The sequence below is a fragment of the Corvus hawaiiensis genome, chromosome 1 (assembly GCF_020740725.1).
Source record: "Corvus hawaiiensis isolate bCorHaw1 chromosome 1, bCorHaw1.pri.cur, whole genome shotgun sequence".
Classification (NCBI taxonomy): Eukaryota; Metazoa; Chordata; class Aves; order Passeriformes; family Corvidae; genus Corvus; species Corvus hawaiiensis.
In genome coordinates, this window is record NC_063213.1 from 74,839,425 (window position 1) to 74,848,262 (window position 8,838).

The following is an 8,838-nucleotide window of genomic DNA, read 5'->3' on the forward strand; positions in this document are numbered from 1 at the left end:
TTTACCAGTCCTCACAGAATTGCCAATTCAGCATCTTAAAAAAATTATTCCACTTGATCACTTAGTTTATTTTTTCTTTTTTCCTTAGTGAAAGTTCAGAGAAGAACCAAGACTTTCCTTGGGAATAAAAAATACATACAGTGGTGATTTCTGCTGAATTGATGCTCTATTAGATGTTCTTAAACTGAACATCTAATACTTTTCGCTGATTTGCTTATACACTCTTAAGTTGTGCTTTTTAAATATTTAAATATTTCTTACTTAAAATGAAGTCTAGGGCTTTTAAACACAATTTAAATATGGCACAAGAAATGAAGGATTAATGAAGCTTTTCAGAATGTCAGGAAACAAACTGGATTTGCTTCAGTTTAAATTTTGATTGGAGATTAGTTTGGCATATTAGGATTTGGAAATTTGCACCTCTCTCGGCTCACCAGATGCTAACTGACTTCATCTGACAGACTGCATGTACCTTGGATAGCAAATGACATCATGATGTGGCATATCCAAGGTGAATGTCACCACTCGCTAGCAATAATTTGTGCTAATGTAATACCTCATGCAAAACAACAGACACTCCTTCAGCTATAAATAGTGATGCCAGACTATGGTAGGCAATTTGACTGACAAGCAAGGACTTGCGACAGCAGCAAGACACATCAGCTCAGCAAGGGCACTGAAGAAAACTTCAGCAGAGTAGTACTGTTATTACAAATCTACTGAATTTTACTGGTAAGAAGCTCTTCCAAACTTTGCAAGGAAGTGTGAGGATTGCAGTTCAACAATTTCTTTTCTGTATTCTTGCAAATAAGAATATATAAATTCGCATGTGAAATTCAAGAAACTTAGAAAAGTGATAAAGACTTATCTTTCAGTGCTTTGTCCCTCAAGATCCATTTGTCTGTTCCTCTTAGTAACTTACACAGGGTTAGATGCCAAAACCTTTACACAAGCCAGGAGAAGAGTCGAGTTCTTCATAATGTCACAGCCCTGAAAGTGAAATGATGTAAATAGTAGTTGATATGAAATGCAGTGTCTCAAATTCAGTTCTCGGAAGTTTAGTGAACTTACTGTGGCACAAGGAGAACCTCTAAGTTTTCAACAATGTGAATGCTGTTGATTAAACCTTTTCTTTCCCTCTAAGAAATAAGAGATAAATCATGCATTTCTTTCAAAATATATTTACTGTTCTATGTACCTCTGGAAATCTAAACATTCTATTTTTGTTCCATGTATGAAATTATAATAGCTATTGATTCTGACTTCAAAATGTAGCAAAAAAGAATCAGTGAAGTGCTTGGAAACATGGTGAATTTCATATACTAATCAATTTGAAGTGTCATTCTTATTCCAGTATTCACTCTCAAAATAAACACTTTCCTATACACATTTTCTTTATTCATACCTGAAATGTTAGAAATAAAAAGCCTGTTTAACACAGAAGTTAAAGATTCCATAGTATCCACAAAAAATTCCAATATGCAACACACTTCAATTCTTCAAACTTCATTCAAAACCTGAAAATTAGAAATACCTGTATAGATAATCTAAGCCTTATAAGGCTAACCTGTCTGCTCCGTGCATTTCAGAAAAAAACAAAAGAAATCACAAGAATGAAAGTATATCTTTCTGAATTTATCCTAACAGTTTTACCACAACATTGATGTAGACTTTTCTTTTTACTAATGTAAGAATAAGAAAACTGGTAATGTGCAAAATGTGAAAGCAATACTGGTTTGTTGCAACACATCCCTGAGTCAGCCAGAGCTTTGAGGTGTATATGACTTCATCTGTTCCTTCAAATGAGCTCCACAAGGGAGATACAGAGTGAAAAATCAAAGTAACAAGAATAGACTAGAGAGAAATAAAGAAGGTCTGGTTCTGTGACTCATTTGCATTTTACCTTTGCAGGTGGAACTGTGAAATCAGTTTCGTGGGCTGTCAGCAGCTTCTTGAGCTGCAAGAAATTTTGCCCAGGCTTCAGCCGATTTTCTCCCCCCATTGAAGCATGGCTTTCTGCTCTCTGTTCCTCCATGCAGTTGCTCTCTGCTCATCTGCAGAGTTTCAGCCCCTTGATCTCTCCTGCTGACTCTTGTTTGTTCTCTCTTTCCCACTGCTTTTCTGCTTGAAGTACCTGAACACTCTTCTCTCCAAGGAAGGCTTGGTGACTGCCCAGGGAAGAAGTGCTCCACAGAGGCTTCCACTATTCTTGCACTTCTTCTAAAATGGACTTCCACACACACACTGGAAACAAGCCATACCTACGAGCAGTCACCTTCTGTAATGGCAGTCAGTAGCTGAAAATCACCAGGTGTGTTTTTAAATCCAGTGTCAAGTCATGTCTGTAAGTGAATGGATGAAAAATCTTTACCCATATGAGTAATATTGTCTTACCAGAGGCAGCTTTCTTCTCACTTTGACAAAGAGACACCTGACTGCATTCCGTCTCCAAAATAATAATAATAATAAAAAATATTCTGTTTAAATGAGTTTGCATTTAACACTAGATTTTAGAATACTTGACTCCAAGAAATTATTTTAAATGGACAGTACACAGCCTCATAGTTAAAACTGCTCTAAATTGCAGTACTGACTGTTCCTCATATGTCCACAGGTGTCAAAAAGCATTTCTGTCAAAACACTTTTTGGTTATTCTAAGAAACTTATGTCCCTGCTGTCTGACTCTTACATCCCTCTGGATAGCAGAACCTTCAGAAAAGAAACTCAAAACAGATTTCCCCTGAATCTGTTTCCCAGTTCTGCTGAAATAGGCCCTTTAATGAAAGCTCTGGTTGATCGAACAATTCTGACCTCTTATACCAAGCACTGCCAGTCAGACTGTGTTATGTAACAGATGTAATGCTGCATTTCATGTCACATCTAATGCAAGGTTGTGCTACATTTCAGGGATACACATTGCAGATGAATGCAATGATAAGGTTTTAATTTTTTAGTAAGGAAACCTACAGACAGAAAATTTGAGATTTACTGACTTATTGAGAATTTTTGTAAGAAATTTCTGCGGGAAATAAAAGTGCCCTAGAATGAACAAAAATATATTTTTCAAGCTTTGCTTTACTGTGCAATGCTGATTTTTTTTTCTATTCTAATTATATATATAGTCCAATATAAAGAACAAATGTAGAATAAAAGGACTATTTTGACTTCAACAAACTTTATCTAATCTTGGAACAAGCTAGTGCAAATTCTGTGATTTGAGAAAGGCTGTATCCCTCTCATGTAGTCTGGCATCCAAAAAAATGGAAATAAAATAAATTATTCGCTTCGTATATTGTGAGTATAGCCCTAAATAAATAAATTTATTTTTTTACTGATTTATTTGATTACTGAGATCAGCTTATATTAGAATTTTTCCATGCCAGTGTGTCAGGCCATGGAGAAAACTTCCTACTTACACAAACTATTGGAACATTCATTCAGAATGTTCACTGTAACTGTGAGCAAGTCAACAAACATGTCAGAAAAAGAGTTAGGAAACCTTAAAATACATATATAAAATACAATAAATGTGTTTCATGAACATTGGGAACATTTAAAGGTATTTTTAATTAAGATTCCAAATAAGCAGTTGGCTCCTGTTGGCTGATTAGACAAATTTAGTTTCTCTATTACCCTTGTTGGTCTAGATTACATTTATTACTGGCCTCAAGCTCCCACAGGTATTCTGCCTTGTGGCTGTCTACCAAGAACCTTGCAAACCTGTCAAATTTCAGAGCTATGTAATTTCACACAATTTACTCCACACTCTCATCTCCCTGCCTCTTCCTCCCTCCGTCTTCCAATCTGTTGCAGCGGGGATTACTGCAACAAGTATATTTCAAACCAGGAGTCCTGTGGAAAGCGAAGTATATATGGACAGATTCGTGGTAGATGTTTCAGAGGTGTTTATTTCTCCAGCCGCATGGCCGGGGCTCAGCTCAGGAACTCCGCAGTCACGGGACCCAAGGGTCCTTGGCCACACTGGGGAACACAAACCAACCAATGGGAAACAAAGGTGAGCAGGGGCAGGGAAACCCCGTGTCTCCCCCCCAGGGCCCATCTCTCAGGGCTCCATGGCAGGGGAGGGACCCCAACATCTCACCCGTTTTATTTTAATAAAAGGAGAATGAAAACAACTGGATAAACATAACAAGAACAGTTTCAAGACAAAACAAGCCACCCTCCTGAGTCTTTAAATGTCCAAACAGATTCTGTGGAACATCTTAGGGCTGACAGAAGGGAGACAGAACTCTCCGGGCATGCTTTGTGGGGAAACTGAGGCAGGAGAGGGTTTAATTTCTTCCTTCCCCCTCTTGAGCCCCCCCTCGGCATCGGAGAGGAATTGTAGGGAAATGGAATTGTATATGGAAGCCATGGGGTGAAAAACGGATTAGGAATAAACTGGGGATAGGGTAAACTTAGGAAGGGGTTCATATTGGGTATAGGGTAAAAGGGGAAAGTAGGCTGTGGGTAGGGAAATTGCTGGGATGGATATTGTTTATAATTTTGTGCATAACAGCCGCCTTTGGCTGGAATACCCCCAGGCCCAGTAACATTCGCTGCTTGTAAACCCTTCTTTCCTTGCACTATATCAAATTGTACAACTTCCCCATGTCCTACACTTTGCAGGTAATTTTTAGGGTTATTCCTTTTAATGGCAGTTCTATGGATGAATAGATCTTCCCCTGTATCATCTCGTGTTATAAATCCATAGTTGTTTTTTACATTGTACCATTTCACAGTTCCTGTGACTTTCGTGGCTACAACTTCTCCTATCACGTGCTTGCGTGTTCGTCGTGGGTGCTGGTCCCGCGTGGCTGCTGCCTCGCCGACTCTGACGTCTCGGCCAGGCCCCCGCGTTGCGGCTGCTCCGCGCCCTCCGAGCGGCGCTGCTCCGGCGCGTGTCCGGGCTCTGTGCGGCCCCACGTTGCCATCGCTGCTGGCCCCGTGCCCTGTGAGCAGTTCTGCTCCGCAAACTCCACGCTGCTTTGAGTGCGGCCCCGTTCCGGCTCGGCGCTGCGCTGCGCGGCTTCTCGTGTCACTGTGGAAACCGCCGCTTCTCCCTCCGCAGGGCTCTCCGAGCCGTGTGCTCAGAGCGGGCTGCCACGCCGATGCCCGGTTCCTGGCTGCTCGTGGCCCACGGCACCCGCGGCGCCTGCGGCATCGCTCCCTCACTCGCGGTCGCGTGGCCGGGGACCCCGAGACAGGGATGGGGTCCGCCATAAGGTGTGCGCTCCCGAGGGGGCCGGGCGCATCCAGCGCAGGCACCTCGGCCGGCGTGTGCCACAGGGATGGCGGCTGCGCGGCCTCGGCCACGGGATAAGTATGATCCTCTGCTTTAGGGGTAATGGGACCATACAAATGCTCCTCAAGAGCTTCCCTGATTATAACGTATGCATGGAAAGCTTCTCTTTGATCCCATACTTTATCCCATATCTTGTCCCAGAAACACCCCTCACAAGATACAGGAGGTTCGATATCAAAAAGTAAGTCTTGAGAAATATAGGAGAACCTTTTGAAAAGCCAGATGAAAAAATGTTCTAGATCTCCTGGTTCCATCACTTTTTTGTTTTGTTGTTCAAGGATTCCTTTAACTTCTAGGTACATTTCTTTCTGTGGCTCAGAGAGCCCCATTTCCCACGATTCTTCCATAGTCCAGAGAGAATATCCAAACCAAGATGAGAAGAGAGAGGTCTAGAGTGGTTATTTTACTCATGAATCTCCCTCAGGGATCGGTATCTTGCTCACATTCCTCCATCAGTTTGTTGCAGCGGGGATTACTGCAACAAGTATATTTCAAACCAGGAGTCCCATGGAAAGCGAAGTATATATGGACAGATTCGTGGTAGATGTTTCAGAGATGTTTCTTTCTCCAGCCGCATGGCCGGGGCTCAGCTCAGGAACCCCGCAGTCACGGGACCCGAGGGACCTTGGCGTTATCAGGGAACCCAAACCAACCAATGGGAAACAAAGGTGACCAGGGGCAGGGAAACCCCGTGTCTCCCCCCCAGGGCCCATCTCCCAGGGCTCCATGGCAGGGGGAAGGGACCCCAACACCAATCCATATCTAAGCCGAAATATAACCCATTTACAGTCTCATGCCATTGTTTCTTCCCTGCTGCAGAACTCCAAAACATGTTTTTAGTCAGCCAGTCACCTACTGACTAGAAATGAATGCGGTAGAGTGGCAAGAAGACAACTTCACCCTAAAAATGAACCTTTGAGTGCCGTGGAATTTTTCTCTTAAACCTCTTTTACTGCCATTGTTCATTACTTTTAATTCCAGAAAAAGAACATATTTACTGCAAGGTTTGTAGACTGGTGGTGAGGATGATGCCACAGTTCCCAGTATAGGAGCTGTGCCTCTCCATACAAGTGCCCTGATGGTTACATGCTCAAAAACTGTGGTCTAATGTTGCAGCGCTGTCCCCAGTATGTGACAAGCACAGCTAGCAGGTCAAGGGATAGGTGTATTCCATGGTCAGCTCTCCTGAGGCCATGCCTGGAGTACTGAGCCCAGTTCAACTGGAGGATCTCAAGTGTGGTAGGGGTCTGGAACACCTGGCTTGAAAGGAGAGGCTGAGGTGAGTGGATTTGCTTAGTTTGGAGAAAAGAAGAAAGACTGTGAGGGATGAAGTGGCTGCCTTCAACTACCTACGAAGGTGTGCTGAGAAGACAGAGTCTCAGAGGTGCACTGTGAAAAGAGAAAGTTTAACTGTTGCAAGTCACACAAGGGAAATTCTGATTAAACTGAAGGAAAATGTTTTGTAAAGAATGTAAAGCAGTGAAACAGCTTGTTTTTGAATCTCTGTCCTCGGATATGTTTAAAAGTTGGTCAAAGGCTTTAATAACCTCATTTAAATTTGAGGTTGCTCCTGCACTTAGCAGGTGACATCCAGGCTTTCTTCCCAAGCTCCCCTCCCCTATGACTGTGTGTTTCCTCCTCCTGTTCTCTTCCATGGGAATAGCGAATAGCTTAAAAGATTTTACTTCAGTGCATTTAATCCTATAAATGTGTTAACAAAATGCTCCTAGATGAAGTATTACAAAGGCTATCAGATACTGGACTCTGCATCTCTTACTAAAAGAGGTTATCTAGAGCCTATTATGTGGTAGGAGGCTGTGGAAGAAATTAGCTGGAGTACGGTAAACCAGGCTTTGAATTCCTTATTGAGAGGCTATACTGACAATTTAGGGGCCCTGTCCTGCTACCATGTCCCTTCCATAGTGGTGCTTGAACTTGGTGGGAATTTTCCTTGCGCCAAGTAAATCTTAAAAGCCATTTTAAATTTAGACCTGGAGAAAGTATATTGTAGTAATACATTTGGAAATGACAGGCACATAAATAATTGTGCTGATGGTTATATCAGTAAGGATGTTGATCTTGTAGGTTTTTTTTAATAAGGGTTTAAAGTAAAAAAAGACCAAACAACTGAGCTAGAAAATATACTCAATTACATTTTCAAAATAGAAAGAAGATCACAGAATCCCATTACTATGTTTTAGCTGAAAATCAATGTAGCTGTACATTATTTATTAAAAAAAAATGTATTACCAAGTCTAAAGATAGAAGAGAAAATAAATTTCTTAGTAAGTCAGTGACATTTGAAGTGTTGGCATGCATACAGTTCTATTTGAAAGAAATAATGTATCACTGTCAAGAATGGTCATTGAGTAACTTGTTGCCTTTTTTGCCTTTTTGCCCTCCTACTAAACATGAGCCAGCTCTACAACCAAAGCAGTAACTAGCAAACCCAATGTCTTGGGGTGACCTTATGATGTGTATCCCATATCGCTGCCTATGCCCAGAAATTAATTTTTGGGCCTTTCTATGCCTCTAAACTGAGCCTGAGAGGGGGAAGGAAAAAAAAAACCTGAGCAAAAACTTTCTCAAAGCAGTTTGCAGCTTGTTCAAGGACACAAAAAGATAGCAGGTTTTTTTTTTTTTTTCCCAGCTGGGGCAGGGGAGCGAGGAAGCACCCGGCTTGCGGCTTTCCAGTCAGCTTTTGGCCAGTTTTTTCCAGTTTTTCTTGTTCTCCAGAGAGAGACTGAGAGTTGAACTTTTCCTTCTCAGGAATTTCGGATTTTCTCCCATGTTCTACTGGACTGCTTGATTGCTGTAACATCAGAGCACATCGGGAGGACTTTCCACCGAGCGCAGAGGGCCTGGCCCTGGGCCAAGCCCCAGCTCCGAGGAGACCAAAGGGAGGACTCTAACACTTTCCCAGGTTTTTCCTCTACAACAAAAGATTTTACCATTTAACATTATTTTCCTTTCCCGTGTGTTTGTTAAATAAATAGTTTTATCTTCTTCACTTTCCTTCGAGGAAAATTTATTTTTTTCCCGAACCTGGTGGGGGGAGGGGTGGTTGTGCCTTCTCTCAGAGGATATATTTCTAAATTTGGCCAAACCGGAACACAAACAAATAAAAAAATCCCCAAACACATAAGAGAAATCAAGTATAACCTCTATGTCATGCTACTGACTTCATCTTAGAATGTTTAACTACCAGTTTGAAAAGTGGAAATTAATTTAAACTTGGGTTTCAAGAATGTATCTACAAAAGCCTCACGTTATTAAAAAAATTCCCTAATAGCACAATAGTACTTTTCTGTATGTGGATAAAGTAAGCAAATCCCTATTAAATAACAAAGAAAGTAACAAAAAAGTGCTATTGTAGTAGAAGTCTGAAGATGTACACTTTAAAGAAAGGGACTGTAAGTGAGGATATGACACGTTCTGACAATGGAACAGCGGTGATTGATACTAAACTGTGTGCTCACCTAAATGCACATTTCAAGTAACTTCCATTAATATACTCAGTAAGAACAAGAGTC

At 41.5% G+C, this 8,838-nt stretch overlaps 1 long non-coding RNA gene across 1 annotated transcript in view; it reads left to right on the top strand.

Annotated features, from left to right (window-relative positions):
* Window positions 1-7,984, top strand: part of LOC125329349 — a 44,392-nt gene extending 36,408 nt beyond the window's left edge. The window contains exons 3-4 of the long non-coding RNA XR_007205133.1: window positions 2,132-2,311; window positions 7,956-7,984. This is a non-coding gene — a long non-coding RNA (uncharacterized LOC125329349). The remainder of the gene's footprint in view (window positions 1-2,131; window positions 2,312-7,955) is intronic.
* The last annotated feature ends 854 nt before the right edge of the window (window positions 7,985-8,838 follow it).